The sequence below is a fragment of the Choloepus didactylus genome, chromosome 3, assembly GCF_015220235.1.
Source record: "Choloepus didactylus isolate mChoDid1 chromosome 3, mChoDid1.pri, whole genome shotgun sequence".
NCBI lineage: Eukaryota > Metazoa > Chordata > Mammalia > Pilosa > Megalonychidae > Choloepus > Choloepus didactylus.
Genome location: NC_051309.1, coordinates 122,449,011 through 122,464,505, shown reverse-complemented (window position 1 = coordinate 122,464,505; position 15,495 = coordinate 122,449,011). Strand labels below are relative to the sequence as shown.

The 15,495-nt window shown below is 35.8% G+C and overlaps 1 pseudogene; it reads right to left on the bottom strand.

Annotated features, from left to right (window-relative positions):
- Positions 1 to 9,965: 9,965 nt before the first annotated feature.
- On the bottom strand, positions 9,966 to 10,682 carry LOC119528771 (annotated as a pseudogene).
- Positions 10,683 to 15,495: the final 4,813 nt, after the last annotated feature.

Here is a 15,495-nt window from a genome sequence, read left to right as displayed (position 1 = left end):
ATCAGAAAAAAAGTAGGCCCAGAGAAACAGAACAACCTCTTTAAGGGCCCAAAGAAAAAACAAAACAAAACAAAACCATCAACCTAGAATTCTAAATCTAGGGAACATCTCTTTAAAAAATGAGGGCAAAATAGGACACTTTCAGATAAAAGCAAGCTGAGAGAATTCATTGCAACAGACCTTTTCTGAAAAAAATGCTAAAGAATGCTCATCAGGTTAAATGAAAGTGATATGCCAAATGGACTCTCAGATTTATAAGAAATAATGAAGAGCATTAGAGATGTCAATAAATAGAAAACATTATTTTTCTTTAATTTTTTTTGAAAAGACAACTGAACTTATAAAGAAAAAAAAAAGAGGGTCCAAATAAATAAAATCAGAAATAGGAAAGGGGACATAACTACTGACCCTGCAGAAATAAAGGAGATAATGTGAGGATACTATGAGCAAAATGGACAACTTTCCTAGAGAAGCATGAACAACCAACATTGACCTGAGAAGAAGAAATGGACCTCAACAAACCAATCACAAGTAAAGAGATTGAGTCAGTCATCAAAAAGCTCCAAGAAAAAAAAAAAAAAAAAAGAAAGAAAGAAAAGAAAGAAAGAAAGAAAAGTCCAGGACCAAATGGCTTCACTTGTGAATTCTACCAAGCATTCAATAAAGAATTAGTACCAATCCTGTTCAAACTCTTCAAAAAAAATTGAAGAGTACAAAAAGCTCCCTAAGTCATCCTATGAAGCCAACATTACTCTAATACCAAAGCCAGACAAAGATACTACAAGAAAAGAAAATTATAGAGCAATCTCTTTAATGAATATAGATGCAAAAATCCTCAAGAAATTACTCACAAGTCAAATCCAGCAGTACATTAAAAGAATTATAAACCATTACCAAATGGGATTTATTCCAGGAATGCAAGGCTGATTCAACACAAAAAATCTATTAATGTAATACACTACATCAATAAATCAAAGCAGAAGAACCACGTGATCATCTCAATTGATGCAGAAAAGGTGTTTGACAAAATCCAACATCCTTTCTTGATGAAAACACTCAAAAGGATAGGAATAGAAGGGACCTTCCTCAATATGATAAAGGCAATATATGAAAAACCCACAGCTAATATCATACTCAATGGGAGAAACTGAAAGCTTTCCTTCTAAGATCAGGAAAAAGGCAGGGATGCCCACTGTCACCATTGTTATTCAACATTGGTCTGGAAGTTCTAGCTAGAGCAATGAGACAAAACAAAATAAATGGCATCCAAATTAGAGAGGAAGAAGTAAAATTTTCACTGTTTGCAGATGACTTGATCCTAGATGTTAAAACTCCTGAAAAATCTACAGCAAAGCTACTAGAAGTAATAAATGAACACAGCAAAGTGACAGGATCAACACATAAAGATAAGTAATGTTCCTATACACTATTAATGGGCAACATGAAGAGGAAATCAATAAAAATATCCATTTACAACAGCAACCAAAAGAATCATATATTTAGGAATAAACTTAACCAGGGCCACAAAAGACCTATACACAGAAAACTATAAGAAATTGCTAAAAGAAATCACAGAGGACCTGAATGTATGGAAGGACATACCATGTTCATGGATTGGAAGATTAAATATAGTTAAGATGTCAGTTCTACCTGAATTGATCTATAGATTTCAATGGAATACCAATTAAAATCCAAACAACTTACTTGGCAGGAATAGAAAAACCAATAACCAAATTTATTTGGTAGGGCAGGGTGCCCTGAATAGCTAAAAAATACCTTAAGAAAGAGGAATGAAGTGGGAGACCTCACACTACCTGACTTTAAAGCGACTTTAAAGCATGCTACAAAGCCAGGCTATATTCTCCACACATACTCTGGAGATCTCCTCAGCTAAGTATTCCAGGTTGTAGATTTCAAATTCAGTCTTCCATCCAATACCAGGACACAATTTTGCCAAATTCTCTGCCACTTTAAACAAGGATCACCTTTCTTCTAGTTTGCAATGACACATTCATCATTTCTGCCCAAGGCTTCATCAGAAGTATCTTTAGAATCCATATTTCCACAAACAGCCTCTTTAAAGCAATTTAGGCCTTTTCTATCAAGCTCCTCACAATTCTACCAGAATCTTCCCCTTATCCATTCAGAAAGCCATTCCAACATGTTTGGTATTTGCACCTCACTTCTCTGGTACCAAAATCTGTTCTGGTTTGCTAATGCTATTGCTATGCAAAACACCAGAAATGGATTGGTTTTTGTAAAAGGGGTTTATTTGGTTACAAAGTTACAGTCTTAAGGCCATGAAAATGTCCAAATGAAGGCATCAACACAAGTATAACTTCACTGAAGGAAGGCCAATGGCATCTGGAAAACCTCTGTTAGCTGGGAAAGGATGTGGCTGGTATCTCTTAATCCCAGGTTGTGTTTGAGCTCCACTCTTGGCTCCTGTGCATTCTTCAAAGTGTCTGTCTTGGCTGCATCGCCTCCTTCTGTCTGTGAACACTTTTATAGGACTCCAGTGATTTGGTTAAGAACCACCCTGAATGGGTGGTAACACCTCCATGGAAATTATCCAGTCAGAGGTCTTGCCCACAGTTGATTGAGTCATATCCCCATGGAAACAATCGAAGGATTCCAACCTAATCAACACTAATACATCTGCCCCTACAAGATTGCATCAAAGAACATGGCATTTTGGGGGACAAAATATATCCAAACTGGCACAATTACACAGCTGTAAAACAGGATAAAGTCACAGAGCATATAACAAAATGGATGAACCTTGAGGACATTATGTTGAGTGAAATTAGCCAGAAATAAAAGTACAAATATTGTATGGTCTTACTAATATGAACTAATGTTAATGAGCAAACTTTGAGGTTTGAAGCTGAGAACACAGGTTATCAGGAGATAAAAAGAGGGTAGAGATCAGGCAATTCATAATGAAAGAGTATAGAATGTTCAACACTATTGATTGTCTAGATACAGAAGTGGATAGCGCAATACTGTGTGATGGTAGCACAATATTTGTAAGTGCAGTGAACAAAGATGACTGTGATATGGTTGAAAGAGGAAGTCTAGGTGCATGTATGACACCAGAAGGAAAGACAGAAGATAAAGACTGGGACTGTATAACTTAGTGAAACCTAGAGTGGCCAGTGATGGTGATTAAATGTACAAGAATGCTTTTACATGAAGGAGAACAAATGTCAACTTTGCAAGGTGTTGAAAATAGGGTGATATTGGGGAAAAATACAATCAATGCAAACTAGAATCTATAGTTAACAGTAACATTGTAATATGCTTTCATTAATTGTAACAAAGGCCATATACCAAAACTAAAAGTCTATAAGAGGGGATAAAAGAGACAGGTATGGGATTCATGGAGGTGGTGTTATTCTCTGACCTTTTTATTTTATTTTTAAATTTTTATTTCTTCTTTATCTTTTTTTTCTTTTTCTGTTTCTTTTCTTTTTTCTCCTCTTCCTCTTTCTTTGCAAAAGAAATGGGAATGTCCTCCTATAGATTGTGGTGATGAATGCATAACTATATGATTATTCCAGGAATCATTGATCGTTTATTTAGGATGGAATGTATGGTGTGTGAATAAAACTGTTTAAAAAACAAACTGGAGAAAATGTGGAGAGAAGAAGTACCTAATCACTGTTGGCGGGGAAGTAGAATGGTGCAGTGTATCTGGAGGGCAGTGTTGTGGTTCCACAGGAAGCTAAGTATGGGGTTGCCATATGGGTTACCATACCCAGTATTGGGTATATACTTGGAAGAACTGAGAGCAGGGACATGAATGGACATTTGTACACTGATGTTTATGGCAGCAGTGTTCATGATTTGCAATGGATGGAGGTGGCCTAAGGATACATTGACTAATGAGTGGAGTGGTGAACTGTGGTGTATACATACAATGGAATATTGAGTGGCTACAAGGATTGAAGTTGTGAGGTATGCAACTAGGTAACTGGACCTTCAGGATAGTATGTTGAGTGAAATAAACCAGAAATGAAAAGACAAACATTATGATACCTCACTAATATGGACTAACTATAATGTGAAAACTCAGAATTGAATTTGAGAGCATAGGTTATCAGGGGAAGGCTTATGGTAAAGGTTCCTAGATTGTAAGCTTTTACAGCAGTTAAATCTATTCCTGAGTTGTAGTGGTTATTTCTACATTCTGAGATGCTGAGCTCTTTGTGTATAGCCTGGTCAGTCCCTAGAACTTCGGGTATCTGTTTGACACCTGAGACTCAGCCAGTGTTGGACAGCTATGAATGTCAGCATTATCTCATACTGCAAAGGTTAAAGAAGCTGAAAAAGAGAATAAGACTTCAATTAGAGATATGAATAAAATGTACTTGGTTCTGTAAAATAGTTAAGACTTTAATTAGAGCTATGAATGAAGCTGATCTGGTGAGGACTAAGGCAAATCAGACTAAAGGGTAAAGGATGATATTGATGGTGTTTTAAAACTTCAACTTCTGTCTGAGACCTTAGGAAGAGATGTTTATTTGGTGCAAAATCTTTATTTTCTGTAGCACATTATATAGTTTGACTTGTATGATCAATTTATGCAAACACAATAATTATATGGAAATTTGAATAGGGAGTGAGACCTGGTTGGTTTGTACAGGTTACTGTGAAGCCCTGATTCATCACAGAGTAATTTGAGCAGAGCATAAAAATGTATTTGCAAAGCCCCCTTGAGGGACTGGGGAAAATTTTGGAAATATTAAATTTCCTCACCTGAGGAATTATTGATATTCTCACAAGCATTGGGGACTACCAATTTAGAAGGTTGAGCCCTCAATCGTGTGGCTTGCCCTTATGAAACTTATTACTGCAAAGGAGAGGCTATGCCTACTTATAATTGTGCCTAAGGGCCACAACAGAAAACCTCTTTTGTTGTTCAGATGTGCCTCTCTCTCTAAGCCAACCCCACAGGTAAACTCACTGCCCCCACCACCTCCACATGGGACATGACTCCCAGGGTTAAATTTCCCTGGCAATGTGGGACATGATTCCTGGGCATAAGCCTGGACCTGACATTGTGGGATTGAGAAAGCCGTCTTGATCAAAAAGGGGAAGAGAAATGAAACAAAATAAAGTTTCAGTGACTGAGAGATTTCAAATGGAGGGAGTCAAGAGGTCATTCTGGAGGTTATTCTTATGTGTTACATAAATATCCCTTTTTACTTTTTTAAAAATGTAGTAAGTTTTTATTGCTTTTACTCATCAATAAAATAAATGCTTGCTATATAAAGCATTCCTTGCCTGAAATTATAAGTACACTATACAGGGTTAAAGAATGAATTTTTCTATTGAATGTATATATTACTTAGCTTTATAAGAAACCATTTTTTTTCCATTATTATATAACATTTGTAAAGATGTCTTAAAATTTCAAATGTAAGAAATCTATGGTAAGTGTATTAGGGTTCTCCAGGGAAACAGAATCAATGAGAGGTGTCTCTGACTATCAGATTTGTAAAAGTGACTCATACAACTGTAGGTATGCGTGAGTCCAAATTCTGTAGAGCAGTCAGCAAACTGTCAACTCCAAGGAAGATGTCCGATGAACTCCTCAGGAAACGAACCAGCAACTTCGACGAACTCCTCAGGAAATGAACTGGGATCTTCAATGAATGTGTTCGATGAACTCCTCGGGAAACGAACCGGCAACTTCGATGAACTCCTCAGGAAATGCTTCACTAGGCAGCCGAAGAAGAAGTGAAGGTCCTCTATCTGTCTCCTTATAAGTCTTCAACTGATTAATTGGATTAAATCCAGCCAATTGCATTCTCTCATTGTGGAGGACACACCCTTTGGTGAGTCGTCAGTCACAGCTGCAGCCAATTGACTGATGATTCAATAAACCAGCCTGTTGGTTTATTAACCAGCCACAAACCTCCTGGCAGCAATTGTTAGGCCAGTGTTTGCTTGGCCAGACAGCTGGGTACTATCACCTGGCCAAGTTGACACATGAACCTAACCATCACAGTAAGAGTTTAAAAAACTGCATTAGTTAAGGTGCACTAAATTAATATATACATATTCCAGAACTTGAATCTATTTAACTTGAACATTAGCCTTTTCTCTGTTGGTTTTGTTTTTCTCCTAAAATATGGTCTGACTTTGTGTAGCAGAGGTTCTTGATTAGGGGCACTTTGGCCCCCAGGGGACATCTGGTAATGTCTGGCATTATTTTAGGTATCACAATCAGGGGAGAAGGGTGATACTGGTCTCTAATGTGTAGAGGCCACGGCTGCTGCTAAACTGGACAGTCCCCCAAACAAAGAATTATCTGGCCCCAAATGTCGAAAGTGCCAAGGTTAAGAAACCCTGTTATAGTTACTTTAGGTTATTTGTTTTTCTTATTCCTTTGTTTTGTTTTGTTTGAATTGGTTTTTTTTTAACAAAAATTTAAAAAAATCCATTGCTTTTAAAAAAATTAGCTTCAATCTAGTTATTTTAGGTTATTTGGTTTTTCTTACGCCTTTGTTTGATTACGTTTTGTTAATTTTCTTGGGGTATGATAGGAACATGTTGGAAGCAATGTATTTATTTTAGGTTATTTGTTTTTCTTAATCCTTTGTTTTGTTTGAAATGTTGTGGGGTTTTTTGTTGTTTGTTTGTTTTAATTTTTTGATAAATAAAGTTTAAAAAATTAGAAAAAGAAACCTGCTGTAGAGTATGACCCAATTCCCATTTTATGAATAGCTCCTCTGTCCTCTGTAATTCTGAAAACATATACTTTGGTAACTGCCAAGACTATTACGATATTTAACCTAATCAATATAAATGCCTTCTCTCTGCCAAAAGCAATGATTAATTTTAGATTTCAAATGATATTCCAAAATGATTAAACCACAAAATCTACTTACAATGATAGAGATTAGGATATATACCATTTAATTTCCCTTAATCTGTTAATAATGAAAGTTAATTAGTACTGTTTTGAGGTAGCCGCACAAATAGATTCTTTGCACATTTTCCTGGACTATGCTTTTTAAAAAGAAAGAAAGAATGAAGACATAATGCTGAGTGAAATAAGCCAGACACAAAAGGAGAGATATTGTATGTTACCACTAATATGAACTCTGTGAAATGTAAAATAGGTATCTTATAATGTAGAATATAGGGCACCTAGAAATATACAGAAGCTAGTGAAGAGGGAATGATGATCTAATATATACAGATATGATAATGAGAGTGACTTAATGGTATGGGAATGGTCAGGTGTTACTATGGTTTGTTAATGGGATTATAAGTATCAGTGAAGCATTAAAGGCAAACATGTTTGTAAGTGATTGTTTAAAGGTATGTAACCCACAGAGTAGCACCACAAACCTAAGTAAGCATTAGCATGATATATTTATAAGGTATGACACTGCTACAGAGGATTAACAACAGAGTGGTATGGAAAAACTACCCATTACCTATTAAAGACTATATTTAATAGTATATCTTACCAACTCTACACCAATACGAGGGATGAATAATTAGCAACTGATAAGAGCTCTGGGGTGTATTATGTTATGACAATTGTTTAAAACTGAGACTGATGATTGTGCAACAAAGTGAAGATAATATAAGAAACTGACCATTTATCTTGGGATAGACTATGTATTAATTAAAGTTAGGAACACACTATTTAATAAATCAAGCCCTCGACTTGAGGCTTGTCTTTGTGAAATTTAGAGTTGTAAATAGGAGGCTGAGTCCTCCTATATATTCTAAGAAGCACCTCCAGGGAACCTCTTTTGTTGCTCAGATGTGGCCTTTCAATCTCTAAGTCCACCTGGGAAAATATGCCTGCCCCACCAATGAGGGACATGAATCTCCCTGGCAATGTGGGGATAAATCTCCCTGGCAGTGTGGGACATGATTCCCAGGAGTGAGCCTTCCCCTGGCAGCGAGGGATTGAAAATGTCTACTTGACAAAAAGGAAGAGAAAAGGAAGGTAACAAGCTGAAGTCACAGTGACTGAGAGATCCCAAATAGAGTCAAGAGGCTATCCTGGAGGTTTCTCTTATGCAAGCTCCAGCTAGACATCCCAAATGGCCACAGTATACCATGCCCTTACTAAAAGTAGTCCCCAAATACCTAGGTCCCTACCTGAGATTCTATAAAAGATTCACTCACTGAGTTTTCTCTTTCAGAAACTTATTCCACCAGAGTGTTCCTATACAAGACAAGTCCTAAAACCCAGAGGCAACAGCCTTCTTAAGATCAACAGTCAGATGCAGCCCCCTACTCCATACTGTCGACAACCCCTTTAATATGAACAAGTTAGAGAGCTCACTGCCTGATACCCCTGAATATAGAAAGTGATTGAGAGGAAGAGGTAGCAGCAAACAAGATAAGATTTAACAACAGTCCATGAATACTGAAACTTTATATAATTTTATATATACATACATACATATATGTATGTATATATACATACATACATATATATTTGGATATATTTGGATGCTGGGGTGTTGGAATGGCTAGAAGGAGATAAATGACATGGTGGAACTGAAGTGTATAGCATCCTTTGGGATTTGCTCTGTAACTGCTCATTGAATTGTGCCTTGAAGTTCTTCACCTTTCCGTATATACCTTGTATTGCATAACAGTGAAGGGACTAAGACTGTGGAACTGTAACCCATCACAATTTTTGAAATTTTGCCTATATAACTGCTTGTTGAGCTGTACATTGGGAGTTGACATCTTTCTGTATGTATATTTTGCAATAAAGGAAATGGCTGAAGTTGTGGAACTGTCACCCATGACATTCTTTGAAATTTGCTCTCTAACAACTTGTGAAATCGTACTTTGAAAGTTATCACTGTTATGTATATATGTTTAAGTTCACAATAAAAAAAAGAACACAAAGAAAAAAGAAAAAAAAAAAATCAGTGATATATAAAGCATCTGACAAATAGCAAAGTACCCTACAAGTGTTCTGAAAATGTTTATTGCAAAAACATTAACAATGAAGAGCTTCACTGATTTGTTCAAATTTGTCATGTTTTGCAACAGACTAAATTTATTTGTATTCTCTTTTACAGTAATGTCTAATAAATGTCTTCTTTTACAAAATGTCTTCTTTTACATATAGATGAGGCATATGAAATAAAATTAAGAAGTCAGTAGTTTTTTCCACCCAAATTCTAGTTGTGAAAGTATCAGTGTATCAAGTGAGTTTTCCAAATAGTGAACCAAGTTTAAAAAAATGTCATTCTAGGTTTACTGTTGTCCTGGTTTGCTAATGCTGCCAGAATGCAAAACATTAGAGATGGATTGACTTTTATAAAATGGAGTTTATTTGGTTACACAGTTACAGTCTTAAGGCCATAAAGTGTCCAAGATAACACATCAGCAATCGGGTACCTTCACTGGAGATGGCCAATGGTGTCCGGAAAACCTCTGTTAGCTGGGAAGGCACGTGGCTGGCGTCTGCTCCAAAGTTCTGGCTTCAAAATGGCTTTCTCCCAGGACATTCCTCTCTAGGCAGCAATTCCTCAAAAATGTCACTCTTAGTTGCACTTGGGATATTTGTCCTCTCTTAGCTTCTCCAGAGCAAGAGTCTGCTTTCAATGGCCATCTTCAAACTGTCTCTCATCTGCAGCTCCTGTGCTTTCTTCAAAGTGTCCCTCTTGGCTGTAGCAGCTTGCTCCTTCTATCTGATCTTATATAGTGCTCCAGTAACTTAATTCAGACCCACCCTGAATGGGTGGGCCAACACCTCCATGGGAATTATCCAATCAGAGTCATCACCCACAGTTGGGTGGGGTGCATCTCCATGGAAACACTCAAAGAATTGCAATCTAATTAACACCGATAGGTCTGCCCACACAAGATTACATCAAAGATGATGGCATTTGGGGGGACACAACATGTCCAAACTGGCATAACTATATAGAGATTCTCAGTGCTTTACTAATTATTCATCCCTGCTTTCACATTCTGTATATTTTCTCATGTTCAACAAACTGATTCAAATGATTTAAATTATCCTGCCATTTAAAGCAGAATGTCTGCAATAATGTTAAACCATGGAGTAATCTTAATTTCACCATTGGCTGCTTTTTTCAGAAGTTCTTCTAGTTCTTCCTTTGACACATAGTAATGTGTTTGGATAATGGATCCAAAGTTACATTCTTTCTCACAAACAAAATGTAATCAATTTCATGTCCACCCCAAATACCATCAGATTGAGCCATGTAGTGAATTTATGTTACATAATTCATTTCTTCTGGAGGAACCTCTTTCATGGGACTTCCTAATTCAGCTTTGAAATGCCTCTGTGCTGATCATCTTATACCAGTTGCATCATTTTCTTCAAGTTCTCCCGGATTACTTAATGGATGACTGCAATAAGTATTGGTAAAACAACCTGGAAAGGTAATGTTAGCATCTGATCTCTGCTGTAGTAGGAGCTTATTTTCGGTGTTGAATAAGAAGACATTGAAAGCTTGATGCAATAATCCTTTATCAATGTTTTCCTTCAAGTGACAATTCTTTTTGGTCTCAGCTCCAATTTTATTATTGTTTTCATCAATAATAATACACATCTCTGCCAGAAGTTGAACCTGTTGCTTATCAAGATTGTGGGTGTTTATTTCAGGCATTGTTACAATAGATCTGATCTGTCTTAAAATACTCGCTGTCTTGCCGCAGATGGCCACCGTGTCGCTGAGCCCAGTGATGAGAATGCTGTCTGCTGAAGATGCCCCTTTTTACTTTTTAATGTATTGGAATAGCTGGAAGGAAGTACCTGGAACTATTGAACTGCAACCCAGTAGCCTTCATTCTTGAAGACGATTCTATAACTATATAGCTTACATGTGTGACTGTGTGTGAAAACCTTGTGGCTCACGCTCCCTTTATCCACTGTATGGTCAGATGAGTAGAAACATGGGGAAAAAATTAAATGAATAATAGGGGATGGGGGATGGGATGGTGTTTTTGGTGTTCTTTTTGTACATTTACTTATTTACTTGTACATTTTCAGTAATGAAAATGTTCAAAAATTGTGATGAATGCACATCTATATGATGGTACTTTGAAGAACTGGGTGTACACTTTGGATGATTGTATGGTATGTGACTATATCTCAATAAAATTGAATTTAAAAACACCTGATTTTGTCTGTTCCTGCTACATGACTTGGTCAAATTACTTAACCTCTATAACTCTAATTTTCTTCTCTGCAATATTGTACATAACTAACACTCGATTAAAACGAAGGTAAATGGATTCTTTTCTTAATGGCAAAAATTTCCTAGGACAAAAAAGAACAGTAGAAAAGTTGCAATAAAATTTGGGGAGCTGGAAAGCAAATTTTGAGTGGTAACTTGTTTAACAGAACAGAAAACACTGAATCCTAAAACAGCATTGGAGGAACTCCAGAAGTACTATGCAATACTTTTTTTTTTTTGTAGCCACTAATTTTTTGTAGTTTGTTAAATTGTTTTTAAAATTTCAACCAATTAAACTTTTGTATAGTCAAATCATCTTTTTTTTAAAGACCATGGACAAGTTATTTAACATGTATAAGTTTTACTTTCCTCCTGTGTAAAATTGCAGTAGTGTAATAATTACATCTGTAACAAAGAATATGACTTGTCTTCATATCCATTTTCTCCTTCTTGTGAACAGAACTCCCAAACTTTAGCTGAGTACATGACTGCTGAGAATAAAGATCACATTTTCCAGCCTTGCTTGCAGCTAGTTGTGGGCATTTGACTAACTCCCAGCCACTGTATTGAAAGCAGAAGCCTACTAAATGAGTTCTAGACAGTAAGGTGTCTTTAAGGGTATATGTGAAGGAGGTGGGCTTTCTTCTCCTTACAGATCCTGGAATGTGGGCATAGTGGCTACAGCTTGAGCAATAATCTGGAATCATGATGGCAAAGGCCAAATCCTAGAGATGGCAAAGGTCAAATCCTATAGCTGACAAAGCAGAAAGCTAGAAGGGGCATACCACCTCTAGACTACCTTCCTCCACAGAGAACAACATTAAACCTTATTATTATGTGATTCATCTTTTTCACAGTTGATATGCTCACAAAATGGTTGTAAGGATTAAATAAAATCATTCTTGTAAAATGTATAACACCAAGGCTAAGATATGGTGAATGTTTAATAAATGTTAGCTGTTGTTATTATGATCAGCAAATATCATGGGCAAGGTTAATGTTTTTATAAAGCTGACACCAATTGATAAGAAAAGCAGTAAGTCTTCCCAGGAAATAAACAGGCAAAGGGAGTGAAAGGGTAATTCATAAACATAAAATCCAACTCATAAAATTAACATATAAAAACTTCAACCTTAGGACTAATCAAATTAACAATTTGATGATAAATTGTCATTTAAAATCTATTAAGTAATTTAAAATTTTAATAGTTGCCAGTATTGGTGGCTTTCCTGTGGAAACACTGTACACACTCTTTATTGGCTTATAAACTTCTGTCACTCTTTCATAAGGCAATTTGACCAAAAGGAAAGACAAAAAATATATCTGTGTTAAAATAACAAAAGTACAGATTTTTCTCCTCTTTTTCAAATTAAAGTGTTTTGATAATATATGTATATACTTTTCTCAAAATAATTTTCTTAAAAAATCTAAGTACTTTAGACCAAAAAAAAATGTATTCACTGTTTGAATGAAGAGTAGAATTCCAAGCCTATAATAAAAATTGGAAATACTTTGTTAGGTTGTACCAAGCAGAATCTTATGCAGATGGGGGCTGGTTTTATGATATGATGGGAAAAACAAGAAACGAGACTCTGCTTGTTCAGCCACAAGGTGGGGCTGTGTCATGAATGGCTAAGTCACTTTGGTTAAAGGTCCAGGTCTCAGCTTCATAGACAACAGGAATTCAATTTATCAGTTATCTGGGGGTTGTCTTTTGAGTGCATTTCTTCTCAATAAGAAGGGCCATTCTGTATACCAAAAAGTGGCTTGGTATGCATGAAGAGCAAAAGGGATTGGGTGAGCCTATGGACAGTTGTCATCAAACTAGGTTAGCTTGTTACTATAAGGACATAGTAAGTCTGACCAGAAAACTTGAATTGGTGAATTAGGATATCTTCTGCTATGGATGAAGTGTGTGAATACTGACAAATTGTTGCTCGTGGTTTCTTTTATTTTAGACCCAGTATGGAGTATTACTCTTTAGTTAATAAGCATGACCATGACAATATTGCAGGTAATAATAAAAATGCAAAAAGTTATCTTTATATTTACTCTCTGATGAAATTAAGGAGCCGTTATAGTCCTCTGATGGAATGTTTGAAGCACTTAAGTATGATCAGTAACATTTTAAATGTTAAAGAGTGACTTTTATTAATCTTCCCCTCCAAATTCTGAAAAGTTCATCCTTTTTAGAAAGTATATTCCCATATATACAGGTTGTATGCTTAATACATTTTGTGATGATTCTTCAGATGCTTTGCCAAAAGATGATTTTTTTTTTAGCAGGGCCAATGACATAGTAAGGAATGCCATGGCATTAAAAATATAATTTTATAGGCATGTGGAATATAGAATATTTCAGTGTCTAGAGTGACTTGAACATGCTATAATATTTTCTGTAGTGTGGATTTGTCATAAGGAGGCAGCTGGGATGGCATAAATAATACGCTTTCCATTTCAGACATATCAAGTTTGTTAGACAAATGAGAAACAATACAATAAAGCAAGAAATCTATTGGAAATGTGGAACTAGACCTGTGGATAATGATCAAGCCTAGAGACACCAGAATTGGGAGACCAAGCAGAGCAGCAGATGAAGTCAATAAGAGAGGTTGTGGAGATGAAAGAGAGACTGTGTGGTGCAGAAGGTAATGTATATAAAATGTTTGCCACAGTGCCTGGCACATGCTCTCCTCTTTATATATGCTAGCTGCTACTAAAATGGACCAGCAACTGAGGAATATTGGTATTATGCAAAGTTAAAGAAGTGAGAGAGATGCTGAAGAAGAGGAAAAACTTTTTATTAAGGAAAAGGAACATTTCATAAAATTTCTTCATCACTGGGTCCTTCTTCCAGGATTGAAATCTACCTAAGTATAAGCAATAGCTGGTAATAAAAAGACTCAAAGTTCAGTGGACAGGGAAATTGACTTCAATGCACTGAGGTAAGTTAACAGCATTGGCAAACAAAAAGATTGCTAAATGCAGAGGTCCTGAGATAGAAATGCAATAATCACAACCCATCCGTTAATTATTAGGAGAAGTTCTTCACTATTGTTTCCAACATATTCTGCTTTCAGAGGTGAAATCCTTTATAAGTACAGATTGTCAAAAATCATTCTATTTTAGAACAGACATTAATCTTAAAACAATTTCTAGAATATGAAGCCTAATCTGTGAGACATTTCAATCTTCTTGTTAAAAAAAACTTTTTATCATGGAAATTTTCAAACATGTATGATTAGAAAAAAGTGTGTAATGAACCTCAAGCTGCTCATCACTCAAATTTAGCAATCATCAACATTTTGCCCATCTTGTTTCATCTATCTCTTCTCTGCACACCCTCACTACAAAAGAATGTCATTTTCAAGCTAACAATGAGAAAAAAATCTTAAAAAATCATGGTTCTTAACAGAGCCCATTAGAGAGCTGAGGTTGCAATGCAACTAGAGAAATTAAATTCTAGAGGGTAACAAGTCCTTCCAAGGAGCAATGACACTATAATTGGCTTCATCTTTGGCAAATAAGATGTTGCTGCCAAAAATGTACTTTAAATATGAATACATATTTTAAAAAGGTTGCTCAGAGATAAACCAAGCAAAATAATTAAAAGTAAATATGAGGGGCTATATTCATAACAGAGAAAGTAGAATTCAGAACAAAAAATATTACCAGCAATAAGAGAAACATTACCTATGATAAAGGGGTCAATTAATCAAAAAGGTGTAGCAAGACAGAGTGTAGCTTATAAGTTACCAGGGACTAGAGGAATAGTAATGAGGAGTTACTGCTTGATGGGCACAAAGTTTCTGTTTTGGGTGATGACAAAGTTTTGGTAATGTATGGTGGTGAGGGTAGCACAATACTGTGAATGTAATTAAGACCACTGAATCATACACACAAAGTGGTTAAAATGGGAAATGTTGTGTTATCATATGTTACCACAATAAAAATTTTAAAAATAAAAATTAAAAAAAGACATAACAATCCTATGTGTGTAACTATCTAAAATAGAATTTGAAAAATGCATGAAGCAAAAACTGATAGAACTGAACAGAGAAATAGACAAACCCAAAAATAAAATTGGGCTTTCAACATTGTTCTCTTAGTAATTGATAGAAAAACTAGACTAAATATCAGTAAGGCCCTAGAAACCTGAACAGTCAACTTGACCTAAATGATGTTTGTAGGACTTTATAACTAACAACAGCAGAATACATATTCTTTTAAAGTGCAGATGGATGGAATATTCATAGACTATAAAGAGAAATATACAGAAATCTCAACA